Raw genomic sequence first — 11,474 nt, forward strand, 5'->3', positions numbered from 1 at the left:
GTTGGAACACCGATACCAGTTAAGAGTTAACCACATTCAACACATAAACTGATTGTCCTCCCTTTGCTTATTTGATATTCTCCACTGATTCTCCAAGCTGGTGTCAAGCCATTCTTGTATATACCGGTTGTCTACATATACAAGTTAGACACCCTCTAAACCATTTGGACTTAACTATACATATAATGTAGCCGTTTTGCAATAAAAAGACTTAGGAGTAATACCAGTTGTCTCAACTATGATGAATAAAACAATGTGAACATATGTGTGTGTATACAAGTGCCATCAATGACAACACATGAAGTCATCCATTACAATCATCATCAAGCTAACAATTTCACCCTTTGGCATTGATGGCAACACTTAAAATTTTTTACAAGTTTACAACTAAGTGTGCTTACATAAATTGTACAAACATATTTCTACTCCCCTTAACAATACACAAAATTTTCATAATTTTCACAACACATATATATTTCTACTCCCCCTTTGACAACAATGCCAAATTGAAAAGTAAAATACATATATATGATAGCAAAATTTGCATCAAAAATTTACATATACAAAAATGTAAGAGTCTTTATCAAGGAGTATTCACTACAAATTTTCAAGAAAATGTCACTGAAAGTGATCTTCATCTAAGAAAAATTATTTTCCCATGTTTCCAATAAGGTTTCAGTGATCTCAATGGTTGTCCTGACCTGTGCAGCAAATTCTTTCATCGCATCCACTATGCTCATTTCTGGAGTAGCCAAAATTGTGTCTGCATCCTTCTATGTTTGTTGTAAGATGTCCACTTTGGATCTTAACTGGTTCTTTAGCTCTTTTAAGGATTGGAGTCTCTTATCCTATTCATAATCATAGACATCTAACCGATTTTGCAAATCATCAATTGATTTGCCAAATGCTAAGGCTGAATCTTGTAAAGGTATGTAGGTAGTGCATATCCTTTCCATTTCCTATTCTATCTCTTCTCACTTCTTAATCAAATCAGTATATAAAAGTGAAACATTATATGTATGGGATAGTATCCTTCCTCCAATTTCAATAGTAGTTCTCAAAAGATCTTTATTCAGGGATAAAGAAATCTTCCCTGTATCAATATCTTTCTTTATTTGCTCTCCTCTTTTCTTCCTGTAGTTCTTCTCAGCTAAAGTTTGAGTAGCTTCTTCAAGGCACTTCAGTTGGTCAAAAGCATCAATAACCAACTGGCCAAGCTTGCCAATAGGATTCGACAAGTCTCCAATTTCAGTCTCCAGTAGAAGATTGGACAGAATCTCAACAACAGTTTGAATTGTTTTTGCTTCCTTCCTCTTCTCTTTCAATCTTTTCTTTTGAGCTCTAGATTGCATCAATGTTGCAATCGCCATGAGTTCAGATGCACTCATATTATCTGCATCTACAGGCCCTTTGATTCCTATTGAGTCATCCTCATCATCAATGTGTTGCTTAACCATTGTTTTTTCCTTTTCAGCTGGTATCTACTCCTTTGTTTTCTCTGTCTCTACCTCCTTTTTTTGTTCAGATGTCTTCACTTCAACCTCTTTCTTAGTTTTCTATTTCTCTTGTGTTGCCTTTGTTTGTTCCTCCTGAGTAGCCATTGTTACTGGTGGCAATTGAGTTTCTACTTGGTGTTCTTTTTCCTATGGAGGTTAAATATCCACAATAGGTTGAATTATCGGCGCTTCAACTTCTTTTTCTTGTATAAGAGTAATGACCGGTGGTTGTAATGTTTGCACAAATGGTTCAATGATATTACCAAATAAATCAATGGTGTCCTAAATATCATCTACAAAGATAACTGGTAGAGAAGTAGTGTCATCCTTATGCTTAATAGGATAGACAATATCTGGTGCAGTAATTTCTTCTTCATCTAACTCCGGTTGTGCTCTAGTCTCTGTTTGAACAGTTTTATGAGACTTCATCTACTCATGCATCCTTTGAATATTTCTAGCTATCTGATGAGTTTCAACTTCAATATATTGTACCTTTCCATTCATTAACAACAATCTTCTTGCCTTAAAATTAAACTATCTTTTGAAATTATTAAGCAATGCAAATAATTTATCTCTAGACAATTCAGAAAAATATTGAATGAAATTACTATCAATTATTTCTTGATCTTGTTCAATAACCACTTCCCACTTATTTAAATTAATAGAATACAAAGAATCATAAATATCATCTTTAAGATCTTGAGGCAATCGATTGTATTGACATAAGTAGTTGATTACCTTTTGAACAATATGTTCCTTCTGATCTTCATCAAATGAATCAAAATATTCTTTCACATTATCAAACCTATTCCTCCCTAATTTTTTTATAGTTCTCTCAAAATTAGTCATAGGTTTGTAAGATAAGGCATTAATTGGAATACCCTCTTGTGAGGTGTCTTCTATTGGTTTTTCTTTCTTACCAGTTGCTTTCATTTTCTTTGGCTCCTCTTCAGTATCAATATCATCAGATTCTGCTTGAAGAATAAGTTGTATGCCTCTCTTCTTCGTTGCAATATTATTTTTAGCATATACTTTTGGTTTCATTTCCTTCTTGACTTGTACACTTCTTGTTACTCTTGTACTAGTTGGCACTGAAGGTTCTTGCTCAACCTTCTTCTTCTTCTCTTTGGCAGGACTGGGTTCAGCAAGTGTATTTCTTTCCTTGTATGTTCCTAGTATTTTCTTCTTTTTATCCTTCGGAGATGCCAAAAGGTTGTTGGCATATCCAATTAATAAGTCATAATTGACTTCATAACTCATTTCATCCATTTCGTCCTCCATGGGTTCTACGGCTTCCATAAGACAAAAGTCTGCAGTGACTGTGAAATAGATGTCTTTCGCAAAGTTTTTCACCCCAACTTCAGGTAACCCTACCCTCATGCTCATCTTCTTTTTGAACTTATTAAAATATCTATTCATTGCATCAGAGAATGTGTTCTTTACAGACTTAATGTTGTTCTTGATTTGAGAAGTTACCGGTAGGTCCTTTGACCATTGAATGTCACCAACTCCAGGTAGGAAATTCTGAAAATAAAAGAATAGACCAATCAATAATTGACCAAACTTGAACTTTTGACCGTTGTCTTTCTTAATTGATTGCAGGTTCAACATCAACTGGCTCTTTATAGCCTCACATAAGTCATAATTTGCATTCTCAGCAATCATTTTGTAAGCTGCATACATAGCTGTAGATGGCACATTGTTCATTCTACTAGAATAAAATATCATGTACCCAATGACCATAGTAGCCAGTCTAACCATTGGGTCCTTAATGTTGTTAACTAAAAATGCACGTTTTTCAGAGGTAGTTTGAGTTAGTGTTACAATTGTTTCTTTTGAAATCTTTCTCATCTTAGGAACTTCATCGGTTTGCCAAAAACAAGTCACTGCATGGATTGCTTCCTTTGTAATTGTGTGTGACCTTTCAAGATACATATTTTCACCATACACACAACTAAGAATTATCCTTATCTTCAAGAAAATACGCCGCATTGTGAAAACCTTATTCATAAACCCTAATGTACTCAGGTTTGATTTTGCCGCTTCTATCACACAAGGATTTCAATTGAGAGAAAATTGATAATGATCCTAAATCTTCAATTTTACAATCAATGTAATTGGATAAATCACCTTTTGTCATAACACCATCAGGAACTTGAGGTTATCTGACACTATTTTGTCTATTTTCATAGACCCCATAAGTTCATCAGTGATCATAAGTCTCTCTACATTCTTAAACAACGATGCCATTTAGGATAAACTCGATTCGAGAGAGATTATCAAAAGAATAGCTTAATTCCTTCGCTTTGGTGAGGTTTCCTATTGATCTCTCGAATGTAAACCCATTTTTCCTTTACTAATCTTTGAATCCGATTGAATATTTCAATCCGCAACTCAAATCCATCTATAATCAGCTAGCAATTCTCTTTTTCGCTCTGTAGGTGCTCAAAGACTCTTCTCTGAATGCAATTAGGGTAAAAATAACATAGTAAAGTCGCTTTTATAAACTTACCTACTACATTAAATGCTCAATCGATAGGCTAACAAACCCTAATATATCGCTTAAAAAAAAATCCCAATAATGACAGGTATATAACCAGTTGACAATCTTCTGAAAAACCGATAGACAAAAATATCAAGAATTTTCACAAAATAACTCAAAAATGCAAACTCTCTTACCATGCATTCTTCAAAAGGTCCGAAAGTAAATTTACTGCTATGCTCCCCTTAGGCCCATTGAAAGGCTTAGTTCTCAAGTGTAGGATTCTCCACACTGGGTGGAGGGGTAGATTCTTCTACAGGCTTGTCCTCACTCTTCTTTTTCAAGATTTTGTTCATCTCCACTCTGGTTTCCTCAACATTGACCTTCTACTTACCTTTTTGATCTTCAGAGTGGTTAACCGGTTTTTTCTTCCTAGTTCTATAGAACTTTGCCAAGTGTCCCGGTTTGTGACAATGATAGCAAGTCATTTCAGATGATCTCCAAGGTCTTGCATTACCTCTTCCAGTTCTCCTTCTGCAGTTCATATCCACATTACCTTAATTGATTAGTTTGAAAAGATGATTTTTTCATTTGATAGAAATCCAGAGACCCATATAAAAATCATATTGAATTAAAGATATCGAATTTCCACAATTCATAATGTTAATGTTTATTTTTGTTGTTTCTATTCGAGAAAATCAATCCAACTATTGCATTGAATTGCGTGCATCTTCTTTTGTTTTTCAATTTATTTCTATTTCATAGAGTATGTATCTATTTGAGAAAATTGGTCCAGGTATTGCATTAAATTTCATACATCTTAAGTGAACATATGTTAAGTGAACAGGTTTTATAGTTTTCTAAAATTTGTAGAGTTGCAACAAATGTTGCTATCTTTTCAAAGGTACAATATTGTCTTCATAGAGAAAATTAAGAATACTTTATGGAAAATGGATCTCAAATTTGTAGGTTTGTCACTGTTGCAGTGCCCTAGTGGACAACCGTAATTATTACAATTATTTCCAGAAATACCCTACCATTATAGGATAATAATTTTTGTGCAATGCACTTTTTCATAGGTTGCTATAATCACCACACCACTGCCATAATTGACTTCTTTCCTTTAAGGTGTGCTTTTAGTTTTTAAGGGTTTTCCTCTAGATGGGAGGATGGTGTGGCTTTCAATCTTGTAGGAGTGATCTAGATGGTAGATTACAAGCACCTAAATGAGTTTTCTCAAAAAAAACTATCTATATACAATAAAATACTCTTACCCATTTTATTAAGTATTTCTTTTCTATATTTTTTAGTTTGCATAATGTGATCCATTAGATTTATGTTTTTTCCCACTACAAATTTTCACTATTTCAAATAATATATTCTAATTTGTAATGTGTAATCTCTTCCACAGTTCAATAAAACTTACAAATGACAACTGCCACACTTGAACAAAGTCACTCATCTATTGCATTACAACCTCTAGTTTAGCAATAAGGTAATTGTTTTACCATTACAGTACCCTTTGAATTTCAATTCCTATTATGATGTCTTCTATTGCATAATATACTTCCACTTTACGGCCATCTTTTCACTGATTTTACATCTTCCTTTTTGCAGGTATTTATCGCATGTGCTACACTTCAATAAATGTTGTTGTCCAACCAACCACTCTACTCAAAAAATAAAATGTAAGCATTGTTATGATTTCACCACTTTACCCAGTTTATTGCTTTCTCTTAAATATATGCTTCTTTTCTATTGCACTTTTAACTTTTTTGAATCCTCCACTAATTGCATTCTCTCTTTTTTTCAGGTTCACATATCTCGCATCCACCATTTCACACAACTCAGAAAGCTTCTTGTAGGTGCATTACTTTGCCTTTATACAATTGCTAAATTTTGGCGTCATCAAATTTCAAAAAATCTCTTTTTAAACATTTCTCAACTGTGACCATCCTTTTCTGATTACAGTAATAATAAGATATGTTTTTCTTGTATTATTATCTTCTTTTAGCTTGTCATATCTCACATGCACTCTTTTAGACATTTTTCCAATTGTGAATGTCCTTTTCTAATTACAATAATAATAACTCTTTTTCTCTTATATATGACATATCTCTACCTATTGCATTTTAATATTACTTTTGCTAGCTCTTATAAACAATGTTTCTTTAATCATTACTGGTCAAACATAACTAGCCTATAGGCGCTTCGTTGCATGCAAAAAAAAATGTGCACCTGCTAGTTATAGGTCTATTGGCTTCTACTTGGAAGGGAATCTCCACAAATTAATTGATCAAGGCATGGCATTTGTAGACTTTGATTCAAACAAAACATTGTTATTGGTTGAGAGCAATTTTTAATTTTTTGAGTGGGTATTGACTTTTTTTGAGGTTTTAAAACAGTAAACAACAGATGAAATGTGTCAAGTTCCTCCCTACAGTTATTATTAGTCGAGTAGCTATTGATAGATAAAGTAATTTTTGATTGAAATAAAATTAATAATTAAATGAAACTTGCATTCAAATATTGATTGGATCTTTGGGAATGAAGAAGTCACAAAAGGGTTTACATAAATTAATAATTTTATGCATACCTTTGAAATATGTTATTTTTTAATGGGCTTTAGAGGCATTGACTCTGTTATAAAAGTATTTTATCATATTTAAATCCACATCTAGTTCATTAATTTGGTGGTTATTTTTTGGATTCGAAGTGGTAACCAAAACCACTAAAAGTAACATATCTATTATTTGATGTGGAAATTGTACTTCTATGTTTCCATATTTTTAATCTACCAGTTCTGTAATTGTTGTTTTATTTGAATCATGGAATCTCTACATAACTAGATATTTTGTTTTAAATTGGGGAATAAATTAGTAGGTATCTTTTATGTTTTATTTGTTTTTGAAAAAAATGTTTTTTTTATTGCAGTGCTAGATGTTGGATATATAAATATGAGCAATAGGGAAAGCACAAAAAGAAGATAGATGTAACATTTAGGAACAAATTTTTACCCTTTCTTATTTAAGAACTTGCATAAAGAAGAGAAAAGCAATATGTAGGAGTAACTTGTAATCTTCTTTATAAACCCTCATTTTTGCAATGAATTAAATTTCAAATTGGGAATGATACTCATATGTCTACTTATCTAGAAATTGGTTACATGAAAATCAAAATATTTGTTAAAGAGAATTAAGATTATAAATATAAAAATATAGGAGGATATAAGTATCATAATAAGAAATAAGAAATCAGACATCATGAGGAAAAGATTACTTGAAAAGCTTTACAATACTTTACAAAATTGAAAAGTGGCTAAATTTGTTTGAAGAGTAATATTCCAGCAGTTCAGAGAGAAAAGAAACTCCAAAAGAAAAACTGAAGAGGAAGTATTCAAAAAAAAATATTAGCGTTTACACTCACCTCTTCAACACATAGAGTAATATTCCACGACTCAGACAAACATAAAACTTGAAAAAAAGTAGAAGACAAAAGGATTCCTTCAAAATATTTTTTAAGGAATGCTCAAAGAAAGAATACTCAAACAACGAGCATATATTGGATAAGAATACATATTGAAACTAAATTGGCCAACATATATTGCAACGTAAGCATAAATTAAAGAAAATTGTACTTTCTCAGAATAAAATTGTAATTAAACATGTAAAGTCCATAAAAATAATAATTAAATATTAAAAGATAACAGTTGGTGTGCATAATTACAATTAATCACACTTATATGTATTTTTTATGAAAAAAAAAATATAGAGAATCAGATCCAAACAATCAAATTTTTTTTGCCAAGTATGCATATGGCCAAAAGGATCTGTGATTTTGGTAGTGGCAGATAGGCAAGTTTGCCACACACCCCCCAAAATGGAAAACAAACACATAGGAGTAGAAAACGGTATCAAGAGCAGTAGAAAATTATTCACCATGTAAAAAATAACATGATTTTAATATTAAATTTTCATTTCTAAAAATGGTCCCCTTTATGGATTCTATTCTATCTTCAATTTCATTAAAAAAATGGAATGTTACAAATAAAAAAAAATTGACCATACTAATAGAAGAGTAAAATAGAAAACATCACTATTATCCACTTACATATGATATTAACAATAATCACAATTCAAACAATTTGTTGTATTTTCTAGAATAAATTCCTACAATAGCTAACAAAAATTAAACCCACTCAATAATAAATTTATGTCTTTAGTTTCAAGCAACCTAATGCAAGAAGATCGAGCGCACATCCACCTATTGTGGGAATCAAAAATACCATTCACTTTAAATAAAATTACTACACACATTAAATTAATTTTAACTAATGTGTCAAAACTTGGGAGGATTCCTTCAATGAGGAGAAAACACATCGCTAAACTATTTCCAATCTAAAGCAATCTTAATCATAATTCATTATACTTGGTCCAACTGAAGACTAAGATGAGTGTAATATATCTTATTCAAAGAACTAAAGATAATTTAGGAGATTAATCTAGTTGTAATAGTTGTCAACAACAAACACCTACATCCACCCATGACAATGTAGTATGCTACATTTCCTCCCAAATTAAATTAATGCAGAAGTGCCCTTGAAACCTCAAATTGCACCTACCAAGGGACCCCCTTTAGGGCTTACATAATGATTTTTTTTTATTAAATAAAATAATACACATTATTGAGATCTTTCTTTGAAGAAACAAATCTTGAATCAGGCGGATTTCCATCAAGTTTCCCCATGACCCTCAAATAGGTGTATCTCTAAGTTGAATTCTTGAGTTTTAGACTTCTCTTTCCTTGAACTCTCAAATCACATATACCTAAATTACTAGACAACAATCCATAGTGATTTTCACTCGTAGAGCTCCACCAAGTTCTCTCATGACCCTCAAATGGGTATAATTTTTGATCATAGTAGCACCATTCCATATTGAGTCCACCAAATCCCTTATGTATATTCAAAAAGAAAAATCATAATATATGTATTCTTCAAATCTATCAACATCAACAAGGAAAGAAAAAACACTTCTAATGTAAAGCACCATCTCAAAGCTACATTTTGTAGTTTGTATAGTGACATGGCATATGGTGCACACATCTACCACATCTTGAGGGTGTTCTTTTAAAATCCTTTCTGGTAAACTTGTGGAGTGTTTAATGTGTGAGCAGGAATGGGATCCCTCACATCTAGAGATGTTGGATGGATAAGAAGGTTATTGCTATTCCATGCTGCAAAGTTTCCCAACACTCCTAAGGCAACCATATAGGTAGATTTTGAAACAATTGCAATGAATAGATTTTGAAACACATGCAAATAAACATAAACAAATTACTTCAACAAATTAACAAGAATATTCTTAAATTTCAAATGATTAAATATTGCCTCAATATAGAGGTCTTCATCAAATTATTGCATATTATTATAAATGTTAGTGTACTTCATAGTCTACCTAGATGTCCACATAGGCTTTTAATCCTAGTTAGATGACGTGACACCTGTACTCATGAAGTGTTCAATTAGTTATAGGTTTGTGAGTGGTGTCAAATGGGCTTCAACACATTGCCCTATTTCATTGGATTGTTTTAGCCACCACTCATAGTTGAAGGAGTATATCCCTCCTTTTGTGGAGGCACTCTCACCTATTTGTACTCATCTTCTTTGCATTATTTAGTGGTCTATTTTGTTCAATCTTGTGCTTATTTTTAATCTCTTAGATTCTGGAAATAATCACAATAAATAATACAATAAGGTGTTATTTGTATAGATTGCAGCCTCAAAAAATAAACAATATAAAACTCTAATAAAATAAAGGGAAAACTAAAATGCTTTCTTTCTATGTTTTTTATGTTGATGTGTGCTTAGCATCACTTATCCAACAATACACTCATGTGCTCTACTATCTCCACTCGCTCTTCATCTAGTTATATCTACCAAAAGGGTAGTAGAAAACCTTAATTATGTGTTGCTTATGACCTTATGATAGGTCTTTGGTTCATACACCCACCTTTTGATTAAGAAATGGAAGTGGTCACACTAAGCATGCCAATTAAAAAATTATGATCATCAAAGCTAACACTTAAGGAGCGATCTAAAAGTTTCAAAGGTGTGGGACTATGACCTTTGGGATTTTAGAAGAAAACTCTTTGTAAGTTAAATGGGGTGAAAATAAAGAGAGATATATTAAAAATAATTAACTTTTTAGTATATTCTTAGGTGAAGCACCAACGTCTTAAGAATGATCAATTTGAATATTGTATAATGTAACTTAAACTTATAAAATATTCACAAAGACTTCAAAGAGAAAATGCATGGTTCAATACTCCAAGAAATAACTTAACCACAAAGTTAAAGATTACAAGAGAAAAATCAAAAATAATAGAAAGGAAATGATTCCATAACATTAAAAACATAGAACACCACATCTTCAGTGTTGGAGGAAGAACAAATTAGAAAGGTCACTTAGACACAATTTTAAATATTCAAAATCCTAAACCCATTAGGGGAACCTATTACAATTCAGTGAAAGTCAAAGTACTCCTAATATAGCTATAAACTCTTAAAAATCACAAGTATAAACTTGTACAATTCTATATGTGTGAACTGCTTTATAATAAAAAAAAAGACATCAAATAAATAAACCATCTAGCCAATACCCAATAGGTATCCCATGGTAACAAAAACCTAGTGGAACCTTCAAATGAATTCTTATAATGATGGTAATTTTAGCTGACCGACGAACTCATGATTAAACATTTAAGTATGGCATGTGTTTGGCGAGGGTTGTTGCAATAGAAATAATGCACAATAAAATCACCTCTACTCTTTTGTCACTAGAGTAGAGAACTCTAAAGACATACATCTTTTCTCTCCTCCTTGTAGTGGCTATGCTTATTAGTCCTACCAATATCTCCCCTCTTATTTTTCCAAGAAATGATACAAAACAAAAATAAGTTAATCATTAGTGTCTCCCAAAACAAGAACAGTTGTGCCAAGTTACATGTTGAGGAACTCACACTGCTCAAAAAAAAAATTATACTTTTATTTCTTTATATGGCATGCAAATTTTTCACATGTTTCCTTGGAACTTTTCAATAGGGAGTCAATAATTTTATTATTGAAATGAAAGAGTTAGGAGAAACTGGTTGTTTCTCTCCCAAAACACTTTACTTAGGTAATTAAAATAAAAAAGAATACTCAAGACAAAAAATTGCCTATATTACAAGAGGTTCACATTTTCTTGGAACCTTAGCTTGGTTTCTAGTAATACCTCCTATGCACAACAAGCAAAATATGGATTCAATCCACAACATCAAATAGTCATTAAGGGATACTTTGAAAAATAAATTAAAATAATAGTGTTTAAGATATCAAACCTAGTCTTATTGTAGGACAAAGCTCATCAATGAAAGGGTGAGCACCAGTGAAGAAGTTTCATTACCCATAAATGGACAACATCTTAAACATTGTTTTCAACCATAGCCATGAAAGC

This window comes from Cryptomeria japonica, chromosome 5 (genome assembly GCF_030272615.1).
Source record: "Cryptomeria japonica chromosome 5, Sugi_1.0, whole genome shotgun sequence".
Classification (NCBI taxonomy): domain Eukaryota; kingdom Viridiplantae; phylum Streptophyta; class Pinopsida; order Cupressales; family Cupressaceae; genus Cryptomeria; species Cryptomeria japonica.